This window comes from Panthera leo, chromosome F2, assembly GCF_018350215.1.
Source record: "Panthera leo isolate Ple1 chromosome F2, P.leo_Ple1_pat1.1, whole genome shotgun sequence".
NCBI lineage: Eukaryota > Metazoa > Chordata > Mammalia > Carnivora > Felidae > Panthera > Panthera leo.
This window is the reverse complement of record NC_056695.1, coordinates 41,540,105-41,554,559: the sequence shown is the minus strand read 5'-3', so window position 1 is coordinate 41,554,559 and position 14,455 is coordinate 41,540,105. Positions and strand designations below refer to the sequence as shown.

Sequence of the window (14,455 nt, the reverse complement as noted above, 5' to 3'; positions counted from 1 at the left end):
GTCCGACTTCCGCTCAGGTCATGATCTCGTGGTCCGTGAGTTCAAGCCCCGCGTCAGGCTCTGTGCTGACTGCTCAGAGCCTGGAGCCTGTTTCGGATTCTGTGTCTCCCTCTCTCTCTGACCCTCCCCCATTCATGCTCTGTCTCTCTCTGTCTCAAAAATAAATAAACGTTAAAAAAAAAAAATTAAAAATAAATAAATAAATAAAAAATACTGAGATGCCATTGAGCACCAAGTAGATTGTCCGTCCCTCACTGTAGGAAAACCTGCTCATTCAGTTCCACAACAGTCTGTTTATTCATTCCACAACAGTCGCCCATGCAACCAACACTGTATTTCATCCGTGAATTGGGATGGTTCATCAGCTGCTCACCAGGCCCCAGGGAAGTCACAGAGTGACATTTGCCTTCAGATAAACTCCTTAGGTTGGGTTATTGCTGTGACTGAAATAGCAGAGCCATCCCAACAGCGGGAGATTGACCTGTCCGCTGAAGTGAAAACCACAGTGTCAAGAATGAAGTGTTGACAAAACAAAAAACATACACTGAAAGACAAGGACTTGTACACTACAAATGGGTGTATTCTGTAACAGGTGAGTTGTAGCTCAATAAAGAAGAAAAGAAAGAAAGAAAGAAAGAAGAGAGAAAGAAAAGGAAAGAAAGAAAGGAAGAAAGAAAAAAAAGAAAGAGAAAGGAAAGGAAGGAAGGAAAGAAGGAAGGAAGGAAGGAGGGAGGGAATGTAGCAAAAGAGAATGAAGTGTTTACAGGCGGAGATCCTGTGACTGGGAGGCTATGCAGCCGCTAAGAGACACTGTGTGTTGTGTGTGTGTGTGTGTGTGTGTGTGTGTGTGTGTGTGTGTATGTGTTAAATTTGTCCGTACAAAATGTGAGGCCAAGGTTTATTTACTGATTGATTTGTTTAACATCTGGGCTCCAGCATGCAAGTGCTATGATAAGAGAGTTTGTAGAAGCAAAATCACAAAGCCACATGCTTCTTGGCTCTGGTGAAAGAGGGTAGCAATCTGCATACGGAAAGCTGATGATGTAACTGTCTGAAACTGGTGGTGACCTGAAGCCAAGCTTAGTCCAGATAAATAGGCCAATTCCAGGGCACAGATCAGAAATATTCAACCACTTTGGGGACTGGACTTCCTGAGGGTGTTTTCTTTCATCAATCAGTCAAATAGAGCCTCACCCGTTTCTCCTCCTTCCCCTTCTGTGAACCCCTCACAACCTCCCTCACCCCTGCAAGTGGTAATAGGTGGCCAGGACAGCTATAATTCCATATATGAACACGTTTCGTTTGTTGTGTTACTCTCCTTCCTTCCTAGGGGATTGTTCTGGTTATTGCTGCTCCCAAGAACAGGTATTGAAATGTAGTCAGTGGGACAGTATGTTTTGGGGTTAAGATCACAAGTTAGTGACCTGGATAAGTCATTTAACACCTTTTGATCCCATCCCTTCTCTGGTATTCAAGAACTTTCTTCTGAAATAACCCCCTCTCTCCTGCAGCCACAGTCTCAGATTCTCTATCGTGCCGTTCTCACCAGCAATACCAGTGACTGGAACTTCTCCCGTAGTAAAAATCCAAAATAAATACAAAACCTCCCTGTCTCCCCATTTGGAGAGAATGTCTTTAGTTCCACCTTAATCCTTTGTTCTGTTCTCCTTCACAACAAAATTCCTAAAAAAGAATTGCTTAGGGGCACCTGGGTGGCTCGGTTGGTTGACTGTCTGACTCTTGATTTTGGCTCAGGTCACGATCCCGAGAGTGGTGGGATCCAGCCCTGGATCAGGCTCCGTGTGAGAGTGCAGCCTGATTAAGATTCTCTCTCTCTCTCTCTCTCTCTCTCTCTCTCTCTCAGGGCAGCTGGGTGGCTCAGTCCCTTAAGTGTCCCACTCTTAATTTCGGCTCAGGTCATGAAGTGGTTCGTGAGACTGAGCCCCACGTCAGGCTCTGTGCTCACAGCACAGAGCCTACTTGGGATTCTTTCTCTCCCTCTCTCTCCCTCCCTCTCTCCTTCTCTCTCTCTCAAATAAACTTTTAAAAAAAGATTCTCTCTCCCTCTGCCTCCCTACCCTGCTCATTCTATTATATAAAAGAATTTAAAAAAAAAAAAGAATTGCTTAGTGTACAGGCTGAATTGTGTGTGACCCCCCCCCCCCCAGCCCCAAAATTAATATGTGGAAGCCCTAGCCCTCAGCACCTCAGAAGGTGATTATATTTGTAGACAAGGCCTTTAAAGAGGTTTAGGTTAAACCAAGACAGTCTGATTGGGACCAATCCCAATCTGCCATATTTACCAGAAGAAACTAGGACGCAGACAACACAGAAGGAAGTCCATGCAAGGACACAGGGAGAAGGCAGCCATCTGCAAGTCACGGAAAGAGGCCTCAGGAGAAACCAATCCTTCGACACCGTGATCTCGGACTTCCAGCTTCCAGAACCGTGAGAAAATAAATGCCTGGTGTTTAAGTCACCCTTCTGCAGCACTCTGTTATGGTAGCCATAGCAAATTGATACTCTTAGCACCACTGACCACCATCTTGCTGGAGCCAGAGACCATTTGACTGTCCTTAATCATATTTGACTTCTCCACACTCAGTCCCAATTTCCTTTCTAAAGGCATTTTTGGCACTTAGATTCCAGGTTACCTCACTCTAGTTTTTCTCTCACCTAATCAGCTGCTACTTCTCAGTCTTCTCCGCTAATATTCCTTATCCTTCTTTCTTCTAAATATCAGAGCCCTAGGCCCAGGCCTCAGCCCTCTTCTCTGTTTAGATCCTCTCTCTGGTCATTCCATCCAATTCTGTGGCTTTAAATATTATTTAAAAGCTGGTAAGTCACACATTTATGTTACCAGCCCCTACCTGTGCCTTTAGCTCTGCACTCAAATATGCAATTGCCCACAAGATTTCCCCCTAGATTTCCAAAGAGCATCTCAAACTCAACATGTCTGAAACTCTAATGGCCCATCACATTTAGAATGAAATCCAAACTTCTCATCCCTGCTTGCACGTTTCCTCATGACCTTTCTGACCTCATCTTCCACTGCCCTCCTCCCTCACCACCCTCCAGCCACACTGCTGGCCCTCTATGCACACACTTACTCTTCCTTCTGCCTCTACTACTAGTCACTGGATAGAGCCTCACAGAGCTTACTTACTCCTTTACATCATTCAGGGCTTGGCTCAAAATTCACCTTCTCGACCCACTGTCTCACATATCACTCTCCTAAAGGTTGTAGAACTCAGTACTCTCAGGTTACCCTTATAACATTTTAATAACCTCATACTATAGTGTCAAGCATTATATTAAATGCTTTATATGCATGATCTCATTTAATCCTCAGGACCACCTGGTAGAGACAATCTTATCTCCACTTGCAAATGAAAAACTAAGGCTAAGAGAGGTCAAATCCAAGGTCATAGAGCTTGCACTAAGGTCTGATTCCAAAACTAGTACTCTTAACCATTAGAAACAGCTGCTTCTCACTTTAAATGCTATTCTTAATTATGGACGGTATGGCCTCCAGGCTTGATTGGTTTCAGTTGCACTTGTGTTTGAGCAGGTAAAGTAACTCAGGGGTATCGGTGTGTGTTGGGGAAGGGCTTATTTTCCAAACTGTGGCTTTAAACGTTCAGATAATACAAAATGCAGGTTAAGTAGGGACAAATTCAAACATGGGTCTAGACCTCTGTGGCTTGCTTGTATAGACTTATTAAAGAAGATGAGAGCATTTTGTCCTTAACCTTGTTGGGTTTTTTTAGGCTCAAGTTCTGAGAAGCTATTAAAGCTTTTAAGCTTTAGATTTTTCCTTTAAAAAAAAATCCCATTTCCACAAGGTGATTAGAAACAAAACCCTTACAATAAAGTCCTTAGGAAAAGGTCTGTGTGCTGGTGAAAACAAATATTTATCGAACACCTAATGTCCCAGACACTTTACTGATTTCATTGTCTCTCCAAGTTGGTATTATTTTCCTGCTCTTCCAGTTGAGGACACTGAGGGACTCAGAAGGTAAGTAATGTCCCCATACGGAGCAGGAACCCCCCAGTTTCCTCCTCTTGCTTACCACATGCTCCAAAGTGGTTTTGCCTTCCCAGCATGCAATGTAATTGATTACCTGAGGCCCATTCCATGACTCCTGTTCTCCAGGCTCTGAAATTTAGTTCCATGCTATGGTAAACATGAAAAGTTACTTCCTAGGGACCTATGTGCCTTTCTGGAAGTGTTGCAGAAACCCAAAAGACTGCAAAGGAATTTAAAGTTCTCATAGGTCTGTGGGTCTGCTCAGGTAACCAACAGATACCAGATCACACCCAATTCTCAGTTGACACTGTTTCATTCAAGAACAGTGCTATTCCTCGAGCACAAAAACTCTTCTGCCTCCAGCCTTTGCAGTGGCTCTTCTGGCTGCCTAGGCTACCCTTTCCCCTCATGTCTGCCCTCCTGTTCTGGCTGCTCAAGTGCTACCTCATCAAAGACGCCTGCCTGACCATCCTATGTCCCCACCAGCCTCTCTAACCCTTTACCCAGCTTTGTTTTTCTTTGCAGCACTCATTGCATTATATATTTACTTGCTTATTGTTTCTCTTCCACTAGGTGGAAACTTCTTCTTGATGGCTGAGAGTTTGTTTTGTTCACTACTGAGTCTCTGGTGCCTGGCATAAACTAGGTGCTCATTAAATAATTATTGGAGGCATGAATGGATTCTGTGAATACAATAGACCTGAATGAATGGGTGGATGGGGCTTAACCACTACAGGTCTATATATTTATGTGTTCCCTCTTCCTGAGCTACAAAGGGAAAGAAATGGCTACTCCTACCAAGAGGACTAAAGCAGAAGAGGCCCCAAAAGAACAGAAACCAAAAACCCTCCTGCCTCAGATTATCAACATGCTTAGGTCTTTTGCCAAAGCCATGAACAATCTGGACATTTAAGAACGTAAATTAATCTTGCAAAATGTAGTAGATATTTAAGGTAGTTAATTCCAGCAAAAAGAATAACCCAAAAACAAGTTTCCTTAAATAGGAAGACCATGTAAGTGGTGTACAGCTTATGTAAGTACCAATCATATTATCTGCATCATCCTTTTAAGAAGAGCAGAAAGACACATTCTACTCAAGCTGTCCCCATAATAGAGCAATTCATGGCTACAGACCCCACCCGGGGCTGCCTCTGGCACATGGCAACAGTTGGGCAGTGACCCAGAAGTAGGCATGTGAGTGACGAGTTAGCTTTGGCAGCAGGAGTTGTAGAAGACCTGACCTGCACTCACACAGGTAGCCACTGCAACTGCCCTTTCACCCGGTTGGGTCTACCCCACGTAACTGGTCCCTAGGGCTTTGCGGCTCCCTAGGGCTGGGATGGTGTATACAGGGACATTCTGTATCATGTATCCAGGCCATATGTATTAAGGATGTGATTAAGGATAATCATCATAAGGATGATTCCCTTTCTGCTCTGCAGCTAAGTTTTAATACAGTTTAAAATAATTGAGTACTTATTTGTGCATTCACCTAAAAACTAAGAAGCCTTTAAATTCAGGACTTTAGAGGAACTGGAGAGAGCACTGTGTGTCTGGGAGACTGTCATCGATCACTCATAATCCAGCCTATGCCACCACAGCCCCAAGGGCTCTTCTCCCCAAATACTGGCTGCTGAATGGGCTAGGCCCACCTCCCTTCTCCTTTCTGGTGCCTCAGCCAGAACACAGGCTCTTTTCATTTTGAGGATTTTGTTTCTAATCACCATGTGAACATAGGTAGGATATAGGGTTAAAAAAAAAAAAAAACGAATATGCAAGAGTTATAAGGTTCCAGGGGCTGGGAAAGCTGTTAACACCTATGGCCCTGGTATCATTTCTGACTTCTTCCTGAGATGGTAAGGGCATCCCAGTTAGATTTGTTTTCTGTTTTTTTATTTCAGAAAGTAGAGCACCAAACCTCTGGCTTCCTTCTGTTTCAGGCTTTCTGGAGACCATGAGAGACCCTTTCTTTTCTTCTCTTAGAACAGATTTCACTGGAATTCCAAGTGATTGCTCTTCTAAAATGCAATTAAACAAAAACTCTTCTGTCTTTCCCAGACACTTGACAGCATGCTGGATGGACGATACAAGCCCAACAGGCTGCATTTGCTGATGGACCGATTGTAAATTGCCTGAGCGGACTTCACTTTCAGACCCTCCTCAGTATAGACTGGGCGACTTGTTGCTTTATTGTTCTGAGCTTGCCCTGAGTAGCCACCCAGTGGGGTTCTCCATCTGTGGCTTGATAGGAAGCAACATTCTTTAGCAGCCTTGAAGCAACTGGCAGGGCAATGGCCACAGCCTGCCTTTGTAAGCAGGAGGCAGGGGCATTAACTGTATTGTTTCTGGATGTTGGCATAAATGTGGCCCTGCCCTGTGGTCCTTCACAACAAAACTTGAGGTTGAATCCCTTTTGTTAGGGTAGATAAGGGAGTGTATTGAGCTCCATGGAAAACAGACAGGAGGACTCTGACAGATGGGGAAAGGGTCACCCCCACAGCAGGGAGTCAGCCTGGATGAGGATACTATAGCAACCTGCTGAGAATTATCCTGCCTATTAAAGGATGGTTGGATTCACTGGGTCTGCCCAGGCAGGGAACCTGGCTGGGTCTTTGTCAGCAGACAGACGAGAAGCTGGTGTGCAGCTGTGTGATTTGACAGTTTGGTTGTATTCAGACAGCTCTATGTTGTGGAGATGACATTACTCCTGGGTCTGACCGCATGCATCTATGTAAACCAGTGGCATACCCGAGGAGGGAGTCAGTGGGAGCAATCCACTCCCGGTGCAGACAGTAAGCAGAAAATTTCTGTGTGTGTGCTTGTCTGTAGAAAATTTTCAAACAATAATAAAACTAAGTAAAAATCAGTTTGCTTTTTATTATTTTCATGCTCCAACAGTTCCAAACAATGCACAGGGATAGAATACTTCTCCCTCATAGGGGCAGACTTCTCCCACACCCCCTCTCTCACCCCCTTGGTACGCTACTGGGATAAACAAGCACTGGGTGGGGAGATTACAAATCAGTGAGAGGGTAAACAGAAAGCAAATGACCCCTGAGATAAGAAGTTTTTTTTTATCCCCCAAATTCTACTTTGTGGAGTTTAGAGAAGGTTGATCTGTCTGCCAGGGGCCTTCCTATTGTTTAGCTTTGCGTTTTGGTTATCTATTGCTGCTTGTAAAACCATGCCAACATTTAGTGCCTTAAAACAACAGTCATTTATTTGTTTGTGATTCTGCAGTTTGACAGGGCTCAGTGAGGATGGCTCATCGTTGTTCCCTGTGGCGTCTGCTGGAGTTGGAACTTCCTAGAGGGCTTTTTCACCCCTATGTCTGGTATCTCAGGTACCATGAGCTAAATAATCTAGGGGCTGGCCAGGCATGTCTCTCTTTCCATGTGGCCTCTCTACATAACTATATGCTTGGGTTTCCTTGCAGCATGGTGTTCTCTTCTTATGCGGTAGCAGGCTTTCCCCAGAATGCAAAGCAGAGGTTGTCAGGTTTGCTTAGTGTCTGGTCTTAGACATGCTAGAAACATTATGTCTGCCACATTCTATTGGTCAAGGCAGTCACAGGTCCAGCCCAGATTCAAGGGGAAGAAAAACAGTCTCCACTTCATGATGCAAGAAATATTATTGTGACCCTCTTTGGAAGCATCATCTACCTCACATTGTTTTCTCCATCATAACAAAGTATTGTATGCTTTCACATTTTGCCTTTAACAGTGATAAACCTTATCAGATTGGAAAAGGTAGGTCTCAAATTACGAATTAGACCTTTAGAATTATCGTGCCTTTATTCTGAATGGGAAGATGGTCTCTTCATGGATTCCTAAGAAGGAGCAAGAGTTTATGGAGCTCCAAAGATAGCAATGATATTAGAAAATATTGGGGTGAGCCTGATTTGCCAAAACCTAAAATCTAAAGCACACTCAATTCCATGAGATTGTCCAATCCAAGTTACAGCCTCAGTCTACCTCCTGAGGAAAGTTCAAATGGCCACCTTATTTTTGTTATTACTTCTGGGTATCAGAAAATCCCCTGAACTTTGAGTTACATCCTTTAAAACCAGGATTCTTGTGAGAGTCAGAATGGTGAGAGCCCTTCAGACACTGTATGATTATATCTGTGAGCAGTTGCTATAAATTTCGCCCTGGGTCAGAGAATTGCATCTCAGTCCAAACAGGAACCAGGAGAGAAGAGATGCATCAACATGACTCCCTTGTCTCTGCCAGACACAGTTAATCCATCCATCTGCATACAGAACTTTGATTTGGAAAGCATCTGTTGGCTCACCCTTTCATTCTCTTCTCACTATAAATAACCGGTGAGCAGGTAGGCCCCATGTGAATGCCAACGGTATGCAGGTATGACAACAGTAAGAGGTCAGAGCTTCCGTGGGTCACTCTCGAGCTTGGATGCAGAGCCTAGGGAAGAAGCAGCTCTCCACGCTCCCCTCCCTCCAGGGTTCTTCAAGTCTGCTGGAGCAGAAGCCCGGCCAGATCACTGACCTCACTGACTTCAGGTTTGGTCTCATGGCCTCTTCTGCTCCGCCTGCCTGCAGGTTGAATCCTGAGCCTGCAGGCAAGTACGGTCAGCTCCCAGTGTCAGTCACCACAGGGTGCTGGGGCCTGGCTCAAAAAGGAGGCTAAGGGGGCCAGCATCCCCTGTACCTAGAACCAGACTTTCCTTCCCAAGAAGCCCAAGAAGCGGGCCTGGAGCTGCCTTTACAGAGCCATGTCTAAGGCTTTACCCCTATATTGGCCTGAACAGGCCTCTTGGGGTCTCTGGCCTCCATCACTCTCAACGCCTTTTTTTTCTTTTTTTTTTCTGCTCACAGCAAAAACTGCTGTGTCCCTCAGTGCCCCAACCCCTTGGCCCCTGCCCCCTTACTGGGGCAGACGGGCCACTGGGGTCGGGCTCTTCCTCTCACCTTTCCCGTTCTCCTCACACTCCCGCGGGTTCCCATTTCTGTTCGCCCCCAGGCCCGCCTGGCCTCCCCTCCCCTCCCAGTGGCCCCAGTGCCGGCACCCACCCTCTCACACCCTTCTCGCCCTCCCTTCCGCTCGCCCCTCTTCTCGCCCCTCGGCTTTTGTTGCCCGGGCTTGTTTCTAACTTGAGAGCGTCGCCCGGCTCGGCGCCAGGTCACGTGCGTTAGTGACAACCTCTCGCAGGGCGGCCCCGGGCCCCCCGCGCCGCCGATTGGTGGGATCGGGCCTGGCGCGGCCCCGGGGCGGGGCGGCCGGGCGGGCGGGCCCGACGGGCGGGCGCAGCGGCCGATCAGCTGTTCCGAGCGCTGCACAACAACAAAAGGAGCGAGACGGGCGGCCGGCGGCCAGCAGCTCAGCACCACGACCGCCGGACCTGCCCCGCGCCCCGCGCCCCGCGCTCTGCGCCCGCTGGCCGGGGAGCCGCAGCTACCTCAGCAGAGCCCCGCGCCCGTGCGCGCCGGTCCCCTCCGAGCGGCGCGCCCGCTTCCCTCGCCGCCGGTCCCCGCTGCCGGTGGGGCCCACGTAAGTGCGGGCGGGGCCGGCGCCCCGGGCCGCTCTCTCCCGCCGTCCCGCGGGCCTCGGGCCGGGCACCCTCCGCGCCTCCCGCCTCCTCCCCTGGCGGCGGCCGGCCCGAGGCCCCGGGTGCGGGCGGAGGCGGACGAGCCCGGCGCTGGGCGGCGGGTGGGTGTTCAGTTTCTGTCTCCTCCTGCGAGCTTGGCCTGTTTTCTTGGCCGCGGCGGGACCTCCTCCTCCCCTTACTCCTCCTCCTCCTCCTCCTCCTCCTCCTGCTCCAGCACTCGGCCGTTGGACTGGCGTCGGGGGCTGCGGGAGGAGCGACCTCGGCGCCCCGCTCCGCCGGCCCCGCGGCCCTGCGCTCCTCGCCTCCTCCGCCAGCCCTCGCGACACCGGCTCGCTCCCGGTAGCACCAAGGGTCCTGCGGCGCCGGGGAACCCCCCTTTCTTGCCCGGCGACCAGCGCTTGAGTGTCCCAGGTGTCCGCCTGTCCGCCGCATGTCCCCTGACCCTGCCTGATCTTACACATCACTATAGGAGATTGCACCTGTGGAAAGGACACTGTATTTGCCCGTCAGGAGTAAAATCCTAATCGTTTTGGTCGCTGACGCAGATTGGGACCTTACTCTGTGCCAGATACGACATCGAGGGCTTTACGTGCATTATCTCCGTTGCTCCTCGCAGAGACCCTCTGAAGTAGACTTTATTATCTTGTGGATAGGAAACCCGAGGCCCAGAGAGATTAAGTTATTTTACTCGAGGCCACACAGCCAATTAAAAGGAAACGGTGTTTTCTCTTTCAAAGTTGCAGATGAATTTATATGTGGGCATGCCTCATTTTGTATTGTATTTCGCAATTACGTCTTTCGTCATCTTCTGTGCCAGTTCCAAATTAGAGTGGGTTAAGGAAGAGCCCCTTTCCATCTGTAACTTCCAAGAACTTGGGCATTTGTTGCTAAAAGAGCCTTTTCTGAATGCAGAGTAGTTTCCGAAAAGGGGAGGAGAAAGTGACCCATAGGGTCATTGAACAGTCCTAATAATGAGGTACCCCCAGATCCTGAAATCATTTGCGTGGTAATTGAAATACATTTTTCATTGCAGATGTGAAAATCCCCGGGAAGCTTTTGATTTTTAAGTCACAGCCACTATCATTCTGAATGTGCAGCATAATTTTTAAGAGCTCCTATCTGGAACCAAGACCTCATTAATTTATATGACCAAGGTCTCTTTTGTTTTTTCATCCCATCTTTTGTTCTTTTCTGTGAATGCTTGCTTGCTCACTCAATTGTTCCCTCCTGTTTCTCTTGGGAATGGTCCTACTTTCAAAATTTGAGGTTAACAGGCTAGGAGTTACCGCTTATTGCTGTCTTTGTCCACTGGCATTCAGCCTTCAGGGCAGACAGTGGTGGGTCCCTGAGAGGAAAAGCTCCCCATGACCAGTTGAATAGGCGGAGTAGGAGTGGAGCAAGCAAGGGCAGCTTTCTTGGCTTGGTTTTTCTGCAGTTTAAAATCAATTTTAAATTGAACGAGCGTATTTATTTTTCTAAAATAGGGAGGGTGGGATATAAAGAGAAAAATCATTTTGAGGCTGCTTTTCAGTGAAGACGTGTTAGTTCAGCCACCTGATATTTCGAAACTGTCAAGAAGCCACAACTGTACACATAGTTCGAAGTTAGATCATCAAAGTTGTGGGTTTTTTTTTTTTTTTAATTTAAAAATGTTGTTTTTGGAGCCGCCTACTGGCAGCCAAAACCAACTGAAAAGCACTGTTCTCTGAAATTCATAGAGCCCGAGTTGAGGCTGGAAGGAGCCTGAGCAAAATGATGTGCAGGGAAAAGCAAGACACTTGGAACCACACAGACTTATGCTCTATTGCTGGCTCCACACCTGACCAACTCTATCACTCTCAAGCAAGTTACTTAATTTCTGAGCCTAGTTTCCTTATTAGTAAAATGTGACAAATAAGTACCTCAACTCACTGTTATATATCACAAGTATTCAGTAGATTGTAGCTGTAATTATTATATAAACATTTTGTAGATAAAGGCATTCTGACCCAAAGGTGCTAAATGGCTTACAGTCACACAGCTGGCATGGAATGGAGTTAAATATTCCAAGTTATATTTCATATTCTGAGTTAATACTTACTGGCTGCCTGCTATGTGGCAGGCTCTATTCTAAGGGATACACACTTAATCCTCACATGGCACTATCTTCTCCATTTTAGGGATGAAAAAACTGAGGCACCAAAAGGTTACTAAATATCTTAACTTCATACAAGTTGCAAGTAGCGTAGCCAAGATTTCATACACAGCAGGGTAACTCCAGAGCCACACTACCTGTTGGTTGTTTGCCTGTCTCAAAAATAAGATAAATTATACTAACAAGCTCTTCTAGACTAGCAACGCCTTTTCTGAGTTCTCGAACTAGAATGCTCTTCCTCTTAAGTATTAAACTTAAAGGTATTAAACCACCTTTCTGCCCACTGAGCATTTCTAACTCATGTAATAATATGAAAAACATTAATGATAAAATGTTAAGTAACAAAGCAGGAAACAGCATTGTGCCTTCACTAGACTTTATGGTAAAAAGAAACCTTATGTGTAGAAGAAGCTAGAAGGAAATGCATAATACACCAACAGTGATTGTAACAAGGCAGTGGAATAATTGTTTTCCTTATTTATTTTCCAAACTTCCTATAATGTAGTTAATTTTATAAGGAAAAAGACGTGTGTGTGTGTGTGTGAGAGAGAGAGAAAGAGAGAGAGAGAGTGAGTGTGAGTGAGTAAGTGAGTGAGTGAGACAGGGACAAAGCTGCCTTCTTAAAATGCTGGTGCCCAGATACTTTGTTTCTTTTCTCCACTGGGATGAAACTGCCCTGGCAGGTTGGCTGAGGTTGGTTAGTTATCGTGTGGAAAGCTTGCACATGCCTCAAACAGCAGTACTACCTTACCAGTCTTCTTTGCCCCTCCCTCTTTGCTGAATTCCAGAATTTTATTTGTAAATTTGTCCTCTTAGGACAACTTCTTTCTCTGGAATTCTCATTTTAGTTTTATCCATTGCCCTAGAGTTGTAAATATCAACAAGTCCACAACAGGGGTGACTGGCTGGCTCAGTCCAGTAGAGCATCCAACTAGATCTCAGGATGAATTTGAGCCCCATGTTGGGGGTTTACCTTTTAAAAACTTAAAATTTTTTAAAAAGTCTATGACATGTAGTGAGGAGTGAAGTCTGAAGTTCTGCTTTGACTTACGGCTTCACATAGAACCAGGCCCATCAAGAGCCTCCATTCCTGGGCAGGAGCCAAGGTGAAGAATAGCAGAGACTGGAGAGGGACGGTCCCTGGGTCGTCAGCAGGATAGGCTCTCAAGATTCTGGAGAGATTTTTCTAGAACTGCATTGTCCAGTATAATATGTAATGTGAATTACATGTATGTTTGAATTTTTTAAAATATTTCTTTATTTTGAGAGTAGAGGGAGGGGGAGGGGCAGAGAGAGGGGGGAAAGAGAGAATCCCAAGCAGGCTCCATGCTATCTGTGCAGAGCCTATGTGGGGCTTCAACTCACAAACTGTGAGAACCTGAGTCAAAAAACAAGAGTTGGCTGAGCCACCTAGGCACCCTGTTTAAATTATTGAGCTATCTTACATTCTTTTTGAGGGGGTATTAAGTCTTTAAAATATACTCTGGTAGGGGCGCCTGGGTGGCTCAGTCAGTTGAGTGTCCAACTTCAGCTCAGGTCATGATCTCATGGTCCGTGAGTTCGAGCCCCGCATAGGGCTCTGTGCTGACAGCTCAGAGCCTGGAGTCTGCTTCTGATTCTGTGTTTCCCTCTCTCTCTGCTCCTCCCCTGCTCACACTCTGTCTGTCTCTCAAAAATAAAGATTAAAAAAAAATTTAAATATACTCTGGTATATATTTTAACCTATATCACATCTTAATTCACATGTAAAAATTTCATTGGACATGCTTAATCAATTGTTCTGAACATACTTGAATTTTTTCCAAGAATAGCTCAATTGTCAACTTCCAAATTTGAATTTTAAATGGGTTAAAATTAAATAAAATTTGAAATTCAGTTTTTTGGTCATACAAGTCATATTTCAAGTGTTCATCCACCCAGGGTGCCTTGCAGCCACCTCACGAACCGTTCTAGCATGTTGGGGTCTCTCCCGACAGCTCCTTTTCCTTTGTGACACCTACAGAAAGCAGGGTAAAGGAACTTTGCATAGTTAGCCCAACCCCACTTCTTCATTGTGCTAGAGTCTGTGGAGAGAGTAAAGATGTGATCCATTTTTCCAGTGGTAAGACTGAGGCTCAGGAGGGCTAAATTGTTTAGTCTGAGCCACCTGTGGTAGAGGGAAAGCCAGAACCCCCTACTGCTGGGGCCCAGGCCAGCACTCCTTCCCTAAGACGACTCTGTGTCCTGCCCGCAGGCTTCAAAAGGTGTGTCATGTAAATACCAGCTCTGACTCAGGACAGATGAGAATGAGCTCTTCCCTTGCCTGGCTGGGCTCCTGAATACTCTGCCCACCCACGGATGGTTGCTCTTGCAGGAAATAGGGGATATCTTAAGGCAGCCACTGACTTCAGGAAACCAAAAGAAAATTGACTTGTGCTGCCCTGTGGAAAGTTCCTCCAGAGACACCTTTCCTGTGGCAGAATTGTATATGTTCCAGGCGTAAGCTGGCTTCCATCACATGGGTTTGGAGCTGGAGCTAGAGGAGCGCAGTTTGCAGTCAGGAACCTGCAGCTAGCTGCCCGACCACCGTGGCCCCAGCATTGTTCTCTGCCTTCTCGCTGCCACCTAACTAACTGGCCTGGGCCCTGTTAAGTTACCCTGATGTGACATCGCTCTTGGGGGAACACGGTGCTCACTCAGGATGAGCAGGGGTTTTCTTGTGAGGTGCTCTGCTTCCTGCCCAG

The 14,455-nt window shown here is 46.6% G+C and overlaps 1 protein-coding gene across 15 annotated transcripts in view; it reads left to right on the top strand.

Annotated features, from left to right (window-relative positions):
* TP53INP1 (tumor protein p53 inducible nuclear protein 1) overlaps window positions 1–14,455 on the top strand; it is a 155,002-nt gene that overhangs the window by 127,462 nt on the left and 13,085 nt on the right. The window contains exon 1 of one of the 15 annotated variants that reach the window (XM_042923419.1): window positions 9,323–9,540. The exons of 13 other annotated variants lie outside the window; for them this stretch is intronic. The gene's annotated coding sequence lies outside the window, so the exon portion shown is untranslated. Of the gene's footprint in view, window positions 1–9,322; window positions 9,541–10,631; window positions 10,753–14,455 lie in introns of those variants that run through there. One more of the 15 variants, XM_042923410.1, reaches the window with a different exon arrangement.